Source organism: Tachypleus tridentatus, unplaced genomic scaffold, assembly GCF_004210375.1.
Source record: "Tachypleus tridentatus isolate NWPU-2018 unplaced genomic scaffold, ASM421037v1 tig00000257_pilon, whole genome shotgun sequence".
NCBI lineage: Eukaryota > Metazoa > Arthropoda > Merostomata > Xiphosura > Limulidae > Tachypleus > Tachypleus tridentatus.
In genome coordinates this window covers 15,564-31,826 of record NW_027467793.1, presented here as the reverse complement: position 1 = coordinate 31,826, position 16,263 = coordinate 15,564, and the positions used below count along the sequence as shown (strand labels likewise).

Genomic DNA, 16,263 nt, shown 5'->3' with positions numbered 1-16,263 from the left:
CCTTTATTAAACAAGAAAATGACATCCACAAAATTAACTGTCATTACAAGTTTAGTAGAAAAGCTGGAAATGAGAAGGAAATAATTTCAGAAACCAATAAATATTTAGGTTGGTAAATAAATTACAGAAGAGAAAGCAAATGCCACACTTCTCATACTAGGGGAAATTTTGAATTAAATATTGCCTTGAAATGATTAAAAATAGTAGCAAATAGAAACCATAATTTTGATTAGTTGATTATTCTGACAATTTATTTTAATCAACTGTTGGAATGATCTAAAATGTAAATGAAGGAAAATATTAACTTTGATTATTCAGTTATTTTCATGTCATTTATTGTTGCAAACACATACAAGTTTTTCATTCACCACATTCACATAGAACACAGGCGAACGGGGTAGACTGCAAGATGTGCTACCTACTGAAAGACACATCAATGACAACTTCTGAGTTATAAATTCGCCTCCTCAACAAAATTTCCCTGTGCCAAAAACTGAATAAGTTAATCTGTATATGTTTATTATCATCACTTATTTTACCATGTGGTTCAATACTTTTCTATTGGGTAACACAAATGCAGTACAGAGATGCTATGGCTAAAAAATTAATATCAGAAATTCAAAACCTGAAGAGATACATGTAGATCAAATAGGGACGGTAATTTGGTTAAATAAGAAGTGTAGGCTGTAAAGCATATACTTGCCGAAGTTTGTGAATCTTGATCATTCATTTCCAACAAACAAGTAATTACGATTTCTCTTCATAAAGATTAATGTACAAAATTAAGTGTTGCAACTGCCTTAACTGTAAAATTTTCATTGATATTGGTGAAGGAAATCACTGGGTCCATTGAATTTCACTTTGTATGGTGCAAATTATTCAGAAACTGAGTGTTTCTTCACTTAAAACCACATGCTTACTTGCAGACCAGTTCTCAAAAAACAAAACAACAGAGCAGTGTTTCTATGTCAATTCAATTTAAGCTTATGACTACATTCTTCACCAAACATACACATCTCACCATACATCTGAGATTCTTTTATTTAGCAGAAAAAGTGTCTTCTCCATGTTTTATTTATGTGCAAAATTAAATGTATATATACTGGTTTACAGTATATTAAGTCTATTTTGAAGTTTCATTGTGCCAACACTGAAGGATCAGTGCCTAATGCAAAAGAACCAGTATTCATGCAAGGAAGGCCAGCATCCCAAATAGGTAATATGCCTGAAAATGGGCATTCCAAAGGCTAGGACTTTCTAAGAAAAAGCAGTAATATATAAAGGACCTCAATGGTCTTCTATCATTTATCCCAAAAGGCACAATATAAGTACTGCATGTACAGATGCCCATTTTATTTTTAACTTTTTTTCTGGTTATTTATTTACACCATGTTGAATTTTCCACATTTTACTGTTTTAGGGAGGTACTCTGATGTAAATGTTTACTTTATGTGAAAGTTTTATGTCTGCTTAGTTACATCTGTTGATTTAAACACAATTATGTAATACCCATAAAATGTGATAATAAATGGTGGACTGTTTACTGTCATGTATTCTAAGAGTAATACCATATGTAATATTGTGTCTCAACTTATGACATACATATCTTGTTAACCTACTCACCCACTATTCCCGTAAGTTTACAAATTAGAAAAAGCAGTGAAGAACTGTTTTATATGTACATTTCAAATATATTTTAACAATAAAAACTAGGAAAAAGATAGTGTTTAAGACTTATTAGTCATTCTCCTCTTTTCTGACTTGGTTGAATGAGCTATTACTTTAAAAAGCATTGGTACTGCTTCTTCTAAAGATAATTTGAAGACTTATTGAAAATGTCATTTCTTCATTACTGTGTTTGTTGTTAGCACAACTGTAAGCCCTAACCTCAGCCATGTTCACAAGCAGGTATCTGACAGACCAGCAAGGCCAGTACAAAGTCATCTATAGAAGCATTTCAGCTTCAAATGCTATGCAATTTCTTAAAATTAAAATACTAAAGTGGGGTTTTATATAATTGTTAATAACTTATGAAATTTATTTTAAAAAATTACTGTTGAGAAGGATTAAAAAAGGCAGTATTTCTAAAAATACTGGGGTTTCTCAGCATTTGAGCCATTTTGGTGCTTTCTTCCTGGAAACTGGTAACATAATGACAAGGGTTCTTTGTTTTGGTTTTTATTTCTTGCAGTTTATTGTACCTTTGACATTGTAACGTGTAATAATTAAGTCATCTACATTTCTCATGTAATTGATGTCTATTAGAAGGGAAAGAATTTTTTTAAAATTTACAACAATTTAAACAAGATTTTACTGCTTGAATAGCATCAGTTTGATAAAACAAATTCTGTACAGATATTATCATATGCTATGCTAATAAAGTGAATACAGCTAATTAGCAGCAGGGAGAAGCTTTGTTAAAGGCAGGCACAATTACTTCTTAACTCCTCAACTGGACTTTTTTTTGCAAGAAATGGGACAAAACCAAATATACTGAACTATAATTAAGTTTAATTAAGAAAATGAATCATTCAAAATTTGTTAAAAGGTAGGTATATCAACAAAAAACAAATGTAAAACAGTGAGAATTACATTTTCTATTCTACAAGAATTTGCTTTGATCACTGGATAAAATTATATACACATATATTTACAGTAAAAATTTATAAATATGCAAGTCCAATGTTGCAGAGATCCACTTTTTCCCAGTTGAGATTTGACCTATGTGTTGAAATATAGCAAATATGAACTAAAATAAAAAAAAGGAAATTAAATGCAAAATAAGACTGACAGTTGTTTAAGCATAGAAATAAATTCAAACAAGAAAAAATAAGCAAATGTCAATTATGTTGCAGTTCATAATGGGACTGTAAATATAATGTAGAATGAATTAAATAATGCAGGCAGTAAGTCATTTGCATAAAATACAAGAACAAGTCTATTTTTGTAAAGAGAAACAGCATGCATACCAGAAAACATACTGTTAATAATTTACAAACTACATTACTATACTTTAATGTGCATTATTTATTATAGAGATGCATAAAATTAATTGTAATATACAGATAAATTACACTTCTGTATTGAATTTTCTGATAGAATTCTTGACACAGAGCCCACTTCTGCAACATTATGTTTAACAAAAATATACAATAAACACACAAAAGTGCATAAACAGAGATGTGTCCCATTAAACCCTATGAGCACAGGAGAGGGGGGGGGTCAAAGTGCACATTATATCCTTTTATAGATTTATGTTCACAATTCAATTATACAAATATATGTATAAAGCTTGGCATAAAAATGCAATTTACTATTCATATTTTAATACATAAATTTCTTAATTTCAAAATGAAATTTAAATTCTTACTCTTAACTTCTCTGTATCACAACACTTCTCCAAAATGTCCATTTTACATTTTTCTAGCCTTATATAATAATATTTTGAGTTTGGAACAAATTACATACTTATAATATACATATTGTTAAGCCATAATATAAATATGGCTTTCAATCTTTATGCTTTACTGAAATATAAACAAGAAAGTCAAACTCACAAACTACACCATTCTATCATATCTTGTCTTTCAAAAAATGTTAACAATTCCTTCTTACATTTACTATGATTGCTTATAACCAGTACAAAAAACATTTTTATTTACAGTATATCTGAAGTTAAATTAATGAAACTATTCATCATAGATACAAAGGATGTGTTAATAAAATCACTTGAATATAAGTTGTTGTTGTTGTTATTATTATTATTGTTTTTATTTGGCTTCATAGTGAAAAGTGTACAGTAGCACTGGCCCAAGCCATACACTAGTCACAATGCCTTTTAAAACAGTTACATATGTATAAACATGAATAAATGTTCTGGCTTTAAAGCTTACTTGAATTTTGTTGAATTGTATTTACATGTAGTAAAGCACACTACCTTAAATTTACAAAATGTTCAATCAAACTGCTAAAAATAAAAGAAATAAAAACAACAATAATAATAAGTATATTAACTTTAAATTCTAAGAAATTATGTTTTTCTTAAGAGTGAAGTTTCCTGTTCTTTTTACTGAAATACACTTTAACATCAATACCACTGATTTTGTTTAAAAGTAAAAACATTATTAAAATTCAGTGGACAGTACTTTCACAATTTTTTATTTATTTATTACAATTAAACCTTTCACTATGAGTAGGCCATAGTATGAACGTTAAAATATTTTACAGAAGTAGATTCAAAGTTTAATCACACTACCTTATCACTGCACATAAATAAACATGGCTTCAAAACAGTTAATAAGACAAATTTTCATGCATATAAATTTTAATTCTTTAACTTTAAAATAAAACATTTAAATAAATTCTCATTCTCCCTAGTATGTGCATAAAATTTGTTTGCTCTGACTTCTCCATTTTCTATTTTTTCAGCACACCTCCCTGCAGCCCTGAGTATAACAAATTACTCATTATGGTTTAGATAGTCTACCTTTTATATGCTTCAGCCTTCTTTGTTTATGTAGATATAAACTAAAAAATTAGACCCACCTGCCACACCCACTTATCATCTCTTCCACAAATAACCAATAATTCTTTCCCTGCCATTTTCTATTACATCATTTATAACATTTAGAATGTTAAAAATTAACAAAAGTTTAAAAATTTAATGGGAACAATTTAGTTTTATATATCATTTGGTAAATTTAGTTACTGCACTTACAGATTGAAAGTTTTTAGTGCCAAGTTTAAATCAGGTAGCAAAAGAAATTAATGCACTTATTTCTCAGTTAAAAGAAAACAAAACAGTTAAATTAAGTTATAGGACATTGTTTCCTTTATTTATTTAATGCATATCTGATATAAATAGAAATTATTTAATGCACTTGTATTACCATTAGACAAAAGAAAGCTTAAGTTTCAAAAGCAGGCAAATAGCAAAAAAAAAACAAAAACAAGAGGATAAACATGAGTACTAAATTTCTTGTTTTAAATGTATATTTTTATTTCTTGTGATAAAAGTAACTAATATATAAACATGACAAATTTCACAGGCTAGATAAGGTTATATAATGAAAAACATTATTTCATAAGGTATGCTCACCATTAACTTGTACATTACATTATTCAACATTACTACTTTAGCTATGCATTACCATGTGACTTACAGTCTGTATAATGGGATCACTAAACACACATGGTTCCAAGGGCAATAAAACAAAAAATTAAGTAGAAATAAATGGAAACTGTTACGAGCCTTAAGCTTTTAAGGAAAAGTAAATGTAGTTTTGTGTTATAATCTGCAGTCATTCTAGAAAGAAAAAGATGTAATTAAACTTTTTTTGTGGTAGATAACAACCAAATCAATAAACTAGTAGAAAAAAAAAATAACTGATAAGATATGCAATTTTACTAAATATGTTTGATATTCATTTAAGAGATTTTATGATTATATAAGTGAAATATATAATTTTACTCTTAACATTAAAAATGCTTTACACTTGCACTAATTAATTTTCTCACTTCACATGTTCACAAAAACTTTTAATAAAAATACTTAATGACAAAATTGATTTATTTTGTATAGAAAATACTAAAACTTGTTCAGTTTTGTGAAAATTAATATTTTCTTAAATCAAAAATGTATTTTCAATAATACTTACCTCCTGTAACACTACAGCTATTATTTGACTGCTAGGATTTCTTCCCTTTGCCCATTTAAGCATTGGTCTGATTTCTTTTCACTTCCTAGTTAGTCTTTCATACCACAGTTAACTGCCCTTGGCAAAATTTGTTTTGTGACACTCTCCACTTACATCAATGCACCCTCTATCCTGGAACTGTACTTAAGCACCTCATTCAGATAACATTATAAATTTTTCAAGAATGACTCAATTCATAGTCTCCAACACCAGCTCTTGATGGGGAAGATAGGTGGGAGTGGGTGCGAGGAGAACTAAATGGTAAGTAATTTTGAAAATACAATTTGGATCTAAGAAAACATTAGCTTCCAAAACATGCTTATCCCTTCTCACACTACAACTAGAATCCCACACTGAGAAAGCAGAAGGGCCAGTTAAGATGTTACCCACACCAAAAGTATCTACAGAGATTAGGGGTATATCAATAGAAGATTGGTACCCTAGTGAAGGGCCTGCACTACATCCAGAACATGTATGCTTTTCACCCATAATTTATTCATGTACTGTGAGTGGAACTTTATATGATTTATCACTGTCATTGGCCAAGCACCAACACAGATAGAGAGAATATTAATATTGAAGAGTTTTTAAACATTAAATCCAAACCTCTGAATAATGTTAGTTTGTTATTAACAAAAACAAGCCCCCAAGTATTACACAGACAACACACTGGGGTTTTATTTGGAAAAGCTTTTTTCACGTTGCTCATTCCAAGTCGACTACCAGCTGGCACAGAGCCGAGCCTTGAATACAGGACCATAGTCCATGTATGGAATAAGTACAGTGGTGATAGTGCCAGAGGAGACAGATTTAGCTGCTGTGTCGATGAGGCCATTACTGCAAATACCAACATGGCCTGGTATCCAGAAAAACTAGACAGGAGTAGATTTAAAGAGAAATGAGCCAGTCAGTTTTGAATATCGGCAAGAGCAAGGTGCGAACTAACGTGAAGTGGTTCCAGGATCAGTAGAGAACTAAGCGAGTCAGTATAAATAGTGCAGTTTGAGTACTGCTTAGCTTTATTGTGATGCAGGGTAAGAGAAATGGCAGAGAAATGTTCAGTGAACACAGACGCTGTAGAGGGTAGTTCGAAAGCAAGAAAGATTTTAATAGGTATGAGAATTTGTTTACTTTTGGCATGTTATTAATCTATATTGTTTCGAGCATTATTGAATTAAATAAAAATTAATTGCTATACTATGAGAAGTATTAGAAAATTAGGGTTAACTATCTTCGACAACCAAGAGCAAGAACAAATTGTTTTTTTTTTGTTTTTTTAATACAAGTATTTGTTTTTTCTTTATGTATAGGTATAAAAGCAACTAAAATGTAAAAGCAAGGATATTTTTAGGTTAGTTAAAATCAGATTAACTAAAATAAATAATAATGTTTCACAAGGCACACACAAAAGTTACTTGTACTAGTTAAAGTGGCTTGTGGGTAATATAATTTGACAGATTAAGGTGAGCTATAGGTTTCAAGTGATTTACAATTTATAATGACTTGGATTATAATTAGTCATGATTCAAAGGGCAATAACAAAACTCAATTATAAACAGATATATATTGTTACAAAGTTAAACTTAGAGCTACTTAGGTTAAACAAATGTGGTTTCACATTCATGATGATGAGAAACCCACTTGAAGTAAAAATTTATTCTAAAGATGGCTGTTTTGTGTACTAAAATTTTAATTAAAATAAAGTTAACAACAATGTTTTAACCTTCTTAGGTCATTTTCAGGTTAAAGAGAGTTTGTAACAAAGTTTTAACACCCATACAAGCCATCTTTAAAATAAAAGTAGTTTCGTATTACAATATGAAGTCATTATAGAAAAAAAAAAGGATAATTTAGATTTATTTTGACTTTTGGTGGTTACAAACCAAGTCAAATTAACTGATAATGTTTGGAGTTAGGTTAGAGAAAAATAAACTGTCAAGTTTTACTGAAGAAAAAACATTTGAAATGTATTTAGTAGGTCTTAGGAATTACACAAAGGAAGTTTGAGATTTTTGAGAAAGGAAATATATTTCTCTGCATACAGAATTTTCAAAAAAATACTCATTATCTGCATAGGCAAATTATTTCATTTTTATTAAAAATTCTTCACTAAAAATATGATTTCTTTACATGTGAGAGAGACTTGTATTGCCTGAAAAACTACCTAATGTGAACAAACATTCACTGCATTGAAAGTTAGAAGTATTACATCTACAAAGTCTTTAAATGAGAGGTCAGATGGTCACTGAAATTTACTGAGCCCATACTGAGTGACAGGGCCGTAGATTTTTTTTACACCCAAAAATTTGATTTTTGCAACCACTTATGTGGACTGTTCAATTTGCAAATTGGTAATCTCCGACTACGTGAACCTGAAAGCTGTAAACATGCAGTCACAGAGTAATCTTGTTGCTATGATACTTGCATGTATACTTAGGCTTACTGACTGATACTTACAAACTATCGCTCAGATCGAAAAGCTTAGAAGCACGCCTATATTAAAAGATGTACATTTTGGCTACTGAAAAAGCCTACATCTAGGCCTAATTATGTAATTTGATTGGTAAGAACACGAGAATCACAAGAACAAACACGCAATTTGTAGGCCTGTGATGCAATAAAATCAATTCAACAGACAAACTGTAGGGGGAATAATTGTGTGCACCATACCCCCACCTAAAATGAAGGTAGGATGTATCCCCCATCCCTCCAGGATCTATGCCCCTGTTGAGAGAGATAAGTGTCATATAAAACACTGCAACATCAAAAAAACAATTGACCAATGCTTAGATGGGCAAACAAAAAAAAACCAGCAGCTGAGTATTAGCTGTTGTGAGATGAGGGAGAAGGTTTTGGAAATACATGTACTTCATTAAAAAGTATCATATGGATATGTTAATAGTTACTTGTTAGTTACAAGGTTTGTTAAAATGAACCAAGCCCATATGAAACTAAATATTTTTGAAACAAAAGTAAAAACACAAAAGGAATTAGTATTCACATGTTTTACCTCAGAGTAGGGAAGCCCTCCTGTTGCCTCTTCTAATAAAGGTTTATTTTCATTCTGCCCTGATTTTTCAGGAATATACAGAACCTAGTCAAGATTTTGTCATAAAAAATTTTAAAAAATTCTTTATCTAGAGGATAATACTTTTATTTTAAAATTAAAAGAGGTTAGTGATTTTAAAAATAAATTTCACTTCAAAGTGAGTACACACAAAAGAGAGATAAAGTATTTAATGTTAAATATGCAATGAAATAGATAAGTTTACCTAGAGATTATTTTAGGTAAATTAAATACTTTGTATACTTAACTTCACAATCAATGTGAAAACACAAAGTATAACTTTTGTTTAAAATGTATCTTAGAATGATACTAAACATTGGATAAACAACTGTGCAATTTGCTATTTAGCTATGAATATTCATTCCATGCACATAACATCTTACTTAACTTTACTTAATATATTCTTTGTAATATTTTATCTTCTTCCTAGGTAATTATAAAATGAAGAAATGAGTAGATAATTTTAAAGTAACCACAATACGAATATCTAGCTATTTTAATATTACACACTGTTCTCAAAGAACTGAGTTTGGTTATTTTTTCAGAGAAAAATTGATTATTGGTTAATAAAACCTGTAGTTTAATTCACTAAAAAAAAGGAATTTGTAGTTTGGAAATCTTTTTAGAAGACTTATAAAAAAAATTACACACTTCAATCCATATATACAACATAAATCAGCAGTATGAAAAGATGTTTACAATTCCCTGCAACTTGTATATTAAATAATCATGAGTATTTTAATATTAAACATTACACAATTCTAAAAAACTAGGGCAGTTTCCAGTCTCAAAATTACAATAAAATACCAATAACATACTGTGAAAAAATAATCAACAAAGAATTCCTGACGATACTAGAAAACAGTCTTACATGCACTAAATGTTTCAACATAAAGGTATTATCTTCAGGAATGTAATGTTTTGCAAATGTTAACTTTTATTTATACAATAACCAAAGAATAATTTGCATATTAAAGAATTTCATGACATCTACTGACAAAACTTCCATTAGACCCATCATTCTTATTTAATAATTTAAATTTGCTTGTTTAATATTTAATTCTCATTAAATTCACATATTCATAATGTAATTTTCAGGTTGTGCTAATATAAGTTATTTCCCCATTGAATTGTATGCTTAGTTTCACTGATGTGTTCTGCCAAAATGTGAAATAGTAATAGTGTTTTAACATTTCTTTTACATTCACATTTTATTTATATATATACACTGCTGGCCAAAATCTTAAGCCCAATTAACATAAAAAAAATATGTTGCATTGTTAGACTCAACCACTTATTTGAGTAGAGCTTTGAAAGATGGAAATAAGAAAAGGGAAAATAAAAACAACTTCAGCATTTAATACACACACACACACACACCATTTTTTTCCATTAAATCAATTGTATCTTTAACAATTAAGAAGTTGGATAACTCAGTTTATTGGTTTGTATCATCCAAGTGCAGGTACTTGCATCTTTCAAAGGAATTATATTTGCTGTAAGCAGGAGAATTAGCCCAACAAACAGGTCAGTATAAGAAACCACCTATATAATGACACCTAAGTTGGCATCTGAGAACCAAAAACTTAACTTTATACTTAAATAAATGTATGGAACAGGAAATTGAAAGAGAGAAATCTTATTTTTAAGTAAAGTACAAAATGCAATCAAAACAGTTTGACCAAGGCAGATGCAATGCCATTTCAACATAAGATGATTGGAAGACACTAAAGGGAGGGGGGGGGGAATTAATTAAATAATGTATTTGTAAGATATTACGAGACCTAGAAAATAAATTGCTTGAATCAAAAAGTAGCCATCTCCAACAACAACAAAAAGAAGTGGAAGAAAAAGTAAAATTGAAAGACAGGTTTTGCTATGATAACTGATCCAACATGGCAATAACATTCAACAGGATTCAACTAATGTATGAGAGACAAAATAGAAACTAAGAAAGCCACTAGCATTATTAGAAAGTTCATTGGTATTTTATGGCACAAAGCAAATACTCTACCTGCACTAAACAACTGGAAGTTTAGGTTGTAGGATTACAAATTAGGAGTACTTCCTTTTTCCACAGTGTCCATTCATCTTTTGCCAAGTCTATCATCCTGAAATGTTCACTGTTTGTTTTTCTTTACTAGTCTATGCTTTGGTGGTTGTAAATTAGAGTTATTGAAAATGCTGTTATATGCATGCTCTTTTACATTTGAATATCAAAACTTCTTTTTCAGTAAAACTATATTTTATCTCTTATTTTATCTACTCTTACTTTATGCACACTTGGTAAATTTTGTACATTTTTACATTTTATTTACTTGAATAATAATAAAGAATACACACAAAAAAAGAACAAAAGGTGGTTGTAATTAGAGTTATGAAAATGCTCTTAGTTTTAATACGAGTCTTTAAAGCACATTTTCTCTCTGTTGGGTGGGATCTTTAAATTTGCTGGAGGCATTTAAAATGGCATTACGTTTTTAAGGTAGTTTTGCTTGTTGAAAATGACAACACTATTTTCTTTGTCCAGATTTGAAAGCACAACATAATTTAAATGTTTTAGATTATTCAAGGCAGCAGTTTCATTGTTGGAGAGGTTACAATTATTAGAGGTAATGCTGATATTTTTGTGACAAAGTTGTTAAAAATGTATCTGTTTTTAGTGCAAACTGGTAATTTTATACTAGGTAGTAATTTTTCAAAACTTAAAGAAATCAGTATATCTGATTTTTTCAAGAGTAATAGTGAAGTTTACACTACATGAAAAAACATGTTTTTTAGGATTGGTTAAAACATAATCAGTGGTTGTGCACGACTTTAGATGGGTTCTCTATAAACATGGTTAAAGGATACTTCTCTTTTTACCTTGAAGTTTCTTTAACTGGATTAGTTTACAGTATAACAATTTTTGCCTGTTTTGAGTCTCAAATTGAGTACTACCACAAACCAAGATTTTCTGGCCTGTACTGTCATATCACCACATTTATACCCAACTTTTACAAAACTAGTAAGCATTTTAATTCATAAAGCATAACATTACCAGCGTATGGTTATTTTCATCATAAACTTCTTAATATTAAAAAAAATATCGGATTAAAAATGCCTTCCTTCTAACACTCATCAACAAAAGTAATTTTGAATATATCAACATTCCTAAATGTCCCATCACCTTATTACCTTTCACTGGTTTCCACAGCAAACTAAAAAGTAAAATCAAAATCATTCTGCAATCAATTTATTCCTAAGTCAGCTGAAGAGTAATCTTCAAATCAAACCAACAAATATGCAAGTTTTTTCCTGTTCAAAGGCAAAATATCTTCTTCAAAAAAATCACTAGTATTATACAAATCTATATTGGGTCAATATTGCTCCTTCATTCTTGGAGCTTGCACATAAAAGCACTTTCAATAATTAGTTTGCAATCACCTAAGAAAAACCTGTAGTGAAAAACCAAACAGTGAGCATTTCACTCAAAAGATAAATGGACACTATGGAAAAAGGAAGCACTCTTAATTCATAATCTACAACTTAAACTGAACAATTAACTAGCTATGTCACTGCATCTCAAACTATGAACTCGTCATGCCTGAGTTGGGGAAAAAAGCGAAAACTTCATCCAACAACTAAGTGTTAATATCTACTGAAATGAAAAACTGATGATTCATTTACTTCTAAAAGAGTAATATAAAAAGAAATGGTTCTGCTACCAAGAATAATGATGTCCAAAATGACAGTGAAAGTGATAGAAGCTAAACTTAGTTTGACAGTTGAACTCAGATGTGCATTTTCTGTACATCTACAAGTATATCATAGTATTTGAAAGTCACTTTTCCTACACCTTTTATGTGCATCATTTTCTATTTTCCATTCTTCTATTACTTGATAATTTTTCCTGCAATGTTTTTAAGACTGTTGATTACCAGTTTCCAACTAGTAACTATCAGAGGAAACTTTTCATTGAATTATAGTTTACAGTACAAACATTCACGAGATATACATTATTATTATTATTTCAGATTTCAAATATTATTTTGGTTTTTCTAACATCCTTTCCTTTAGTACACTGTATTAACTTTTTTCCTTACTACATATTAATAAAGATTTCTCTCCTACATATTCAAAAATAAGTTTATTTCATTACGTACAAAAGATGATTAACCTGTGTGCAAGAGTGGGGGGTAGAAGTGCATTTTTCACATTGTTAAAAAAAAATGTAACTAATTTAAAAATGGCACCTCTTCAAAAAATAAAACTATAATTAAAGGCAATACAACATTAAAATCTTACACAAATAATTATTAAAAATAGGTACTTGCCCTAACAATACTATACATGTTTCAATCTAAGTATGAAAATATCTTCAGGAGTAATGGTAGAAGCAAGGTTGGGAATTACCCACATTTTCATTTGCATATTAAAATGCCATTTAGACTCAAGTGAGGCATCTCTAGATATTTTAAATGCCTCAAGTAATTGTACATAAGGAGAATTGTGACAGAGTGATACGATAAAGTACAAACACAGAAGTATACGAAAAAATTATTATATAACAATGACAACAAGAAAAACATACTGAACTTTCCACCATGTGTTTATACAGAGATGCTATCAAGATCAGTAAAAGGGTTTTGAAAGCTATGGATGCTGCATTAATAAAACAGAACTAGGAAGTATGTCTGACAGTTTGAAGACACTGGAAATTTGGGCTAGAGCTGTGGATAATTGATAATTTTCAAGCTTAAAACTGCCCAAAAAGAAAGCAAGTTGCCATTTTGATCAACTATCAATAACAAGAATGCAAGTATAGATGCAAGAAAAGAGGCTGATAATTTACTGACTATTTATGGCCAATGATGAGAGTTGTTTTTGTTGTTAGTTACTGCTGACAATCACAGAGTTGACCAATTAAGTACAAGAACTACCTGTGGATAGTTGTACATACTATTTCACAGATCTTGAGGATACTAAGGAAAATTCAAATAAAACCTCACGTAACATCTAAAAAGTCAGCTCTCCCACAACAAAAGAAGTTGCCTCCAGACTCCATGCAAGTTCTCTACATTACTTCAACATGTCCACTGCCATAACGAGACAACCAACAGTTTCTTTCCTGAACTCTTTGCAAGTATTTAAATGGCATTATTCCTAAGCATCATTTATCACATTAAGTATTAAAGAGTTAAATGAATGTTTAGTAAAAGAAAAGAAGTTAACATATTTGAGAAAATGCATATTGCATGTAACCATTAAGTATATTAAAAAGTTAATAAAAGAAGTATTCTTGAAAACTTAGTCTCAGGCTTCTTTGCTTTAACTGTAAAGCCTCTAGTTAGTGCCCGTGTGCTCCATTCACCCACTGCATCCTTGTAAAATAAATAACTGTGCAACAGGTAGTATTATTCAAAGCTCCAACGGCTAAATCAAACCAACCACTCGACCTGCCTAACATTACACAAGCTATTCAGAGTTATAACACATCTGTTCAGCACTTTATTTCCATACCTCAACGAGCTTCCTTGATTAACATATCTTTTTTTTTTCAATTTCAATCATTTCACTTATATTTGGTTCTATTTTAAATTCTAGCTGTTTTATTAACTTATTTGTTGGTCCAGTCTACATGTTTGTGCCAAATGTTATGCTAATATAGATTAATTCATCCTATATTTTACTACCACTTTTTTTCCTGTTGATCTTGCATTTTAAATTTTTACACATTTTTCCAACATGAAATGTACAACAGATGCAAGGAGTTTTATAAATCCCACATTAATTCTTTCTATTTGGTCTTTTGTAATTGTGAGACTATTTAACTTACAACACAGAATATGACACTACATTCTACGTATTTTTCCATTATATTACCTATTCTCTAGAAGTTAAAAATTTTACTTTCCAGTAATATATTCTCTCAACAATTCAATACTTTCCAAATTGGAAGATTCATAAACAGCAACACAATGTCAAGAAAAAAAAACTAATTTGTCATTCAATTCTACACTTACTTAAAAGATTATTTTAAGAAAATCTAACAAGTTTTCTACTTGTCATTAAAAGATGAACATTTCTAAAAAGAAATATTAATAAAATGTAAAATGGCAAACCTGTATTATCCACAATAGGACAAAAAGGGATACCAATGTTTTTGAAGTTTAGAGAGAGCAAAAGATCTTGGTAAAATGAATCTTGAGGGAACAAGGTCATCTGTTCTTGTGGTGTCAAAAGTAGAACAGTTTTATCCACCATTTCTAACTTATTATGAGCCACAGAGATGGAATATGAGGCAGTTCCAGATGTTATGCAAATGCAGTATACAAACAATATGAATGGGGCAAGGATTTTTGTTCTTCATATTAATCATCATCTGCTCTGACTTATCAGAACATGGGTCAGATTGGCATTGCAAATACAGACGTATCTTGACCACAAATACTTTTGTAACCTCCAGTTTTTTGTGTACAGCACACTTGCACATTTCAGTAAAGCCTGCTATATTTCAAAGATACACTTAACAAATAGAAAATAATGTTGATATGGTTCTCAAACAGGGGATCATTCCAATGAACTAACTTCATGCACACTTGGTTAAATAATATTTTATAATTCAATAGATGCAAGGAAAAATTAGTGTTCTTGAAAAAAAAAAAAAACTCTTTCTAGACCAGAAGGGCTTCACTGAAACTCCCCTTTTTGTTTTGTTTTTTTTGTACATAGTTGACAAACACTTTTGGTGGTTTTAAAATAAAAGTATATGTGGCAAAGGTTAATTTCATATGATAGTAGTATTTGAATATTCACAAAAATACTACAATATGCAAATTTTACTTTAAAGACTAAGCAGAAGCATATGTGATCTAGCAATTAAATTAAGACCAAGATATGCAAATATAATCTGCAATGATAAGAACCTGATGATGACCAAAGTGCTTTCTCTCCCCATACCAAAAAAAAAAAAAACCTTTTAATTCTTGGCTTCAAGGTGGTTCATCTCATTTTACTCTTGCACTGTACATTTCTTCAAATAATACATTATCAAGAACTTAAAATATCATCATGGAAGAAATATAATAAAAAATTAACAAATATGTTTAAAAAAATTGAAAGTCTAAGATTGACAGAGAAATGTTGTCTATTAAAACTTGAACAAAAACTAAAATTCTTTATCGGCTGATCTCCATACTGGAAATTTTATTTAAAATATTTTTGATAGATAAATTATACATACCTGTCCAGGAAAAATTAGTCGACTTGTAAGTCGATTTAGATTGGTCAGTTCTGAAGGTGTAGTATCAAAACGAGCAGCTATACCTGTTAATGTGTCTTTGGCATTAACCTAAAAAAAATTCACATTCAAAATGTTAGAAAAGAAAAAATATATATCACTTGTAGATTTGTATTATTGCTTTTTCAACCTACACAGAAAAATGAAGTAAAATAGCTCTGCTAAATAAATAAATAAATTTAAAAAAAAGCTTACAAAGTAGTAAATGTAAAAGTATT

General features: G+C 29.8%; 1 long non-coding RNA gene across 1 annotated transcript; it reads right to left on the bottom strand.

Annotated features, from left to right (window-relative positions):
• Window positions 1-4,378: 4,378 nt before the first annotated feature.
• On the bottom strand, window positions 4,379-16,197 carry LOC143243664 (uncharacterized). Its single transcript, XR_013024700.1, has 3 exons — window positions 15,989-16,197; window positions 8,707-8,790; window positions 4,379-5,305 (listed from the first exon to the last, which is right to left on the bottom strand). It is a non-coding gene; the product is annotated as an uncharacterized LOC143243664 (long non-coding RNA).
• Window positions 16,198-16,263: the final 66 nt, after the last annotated feature.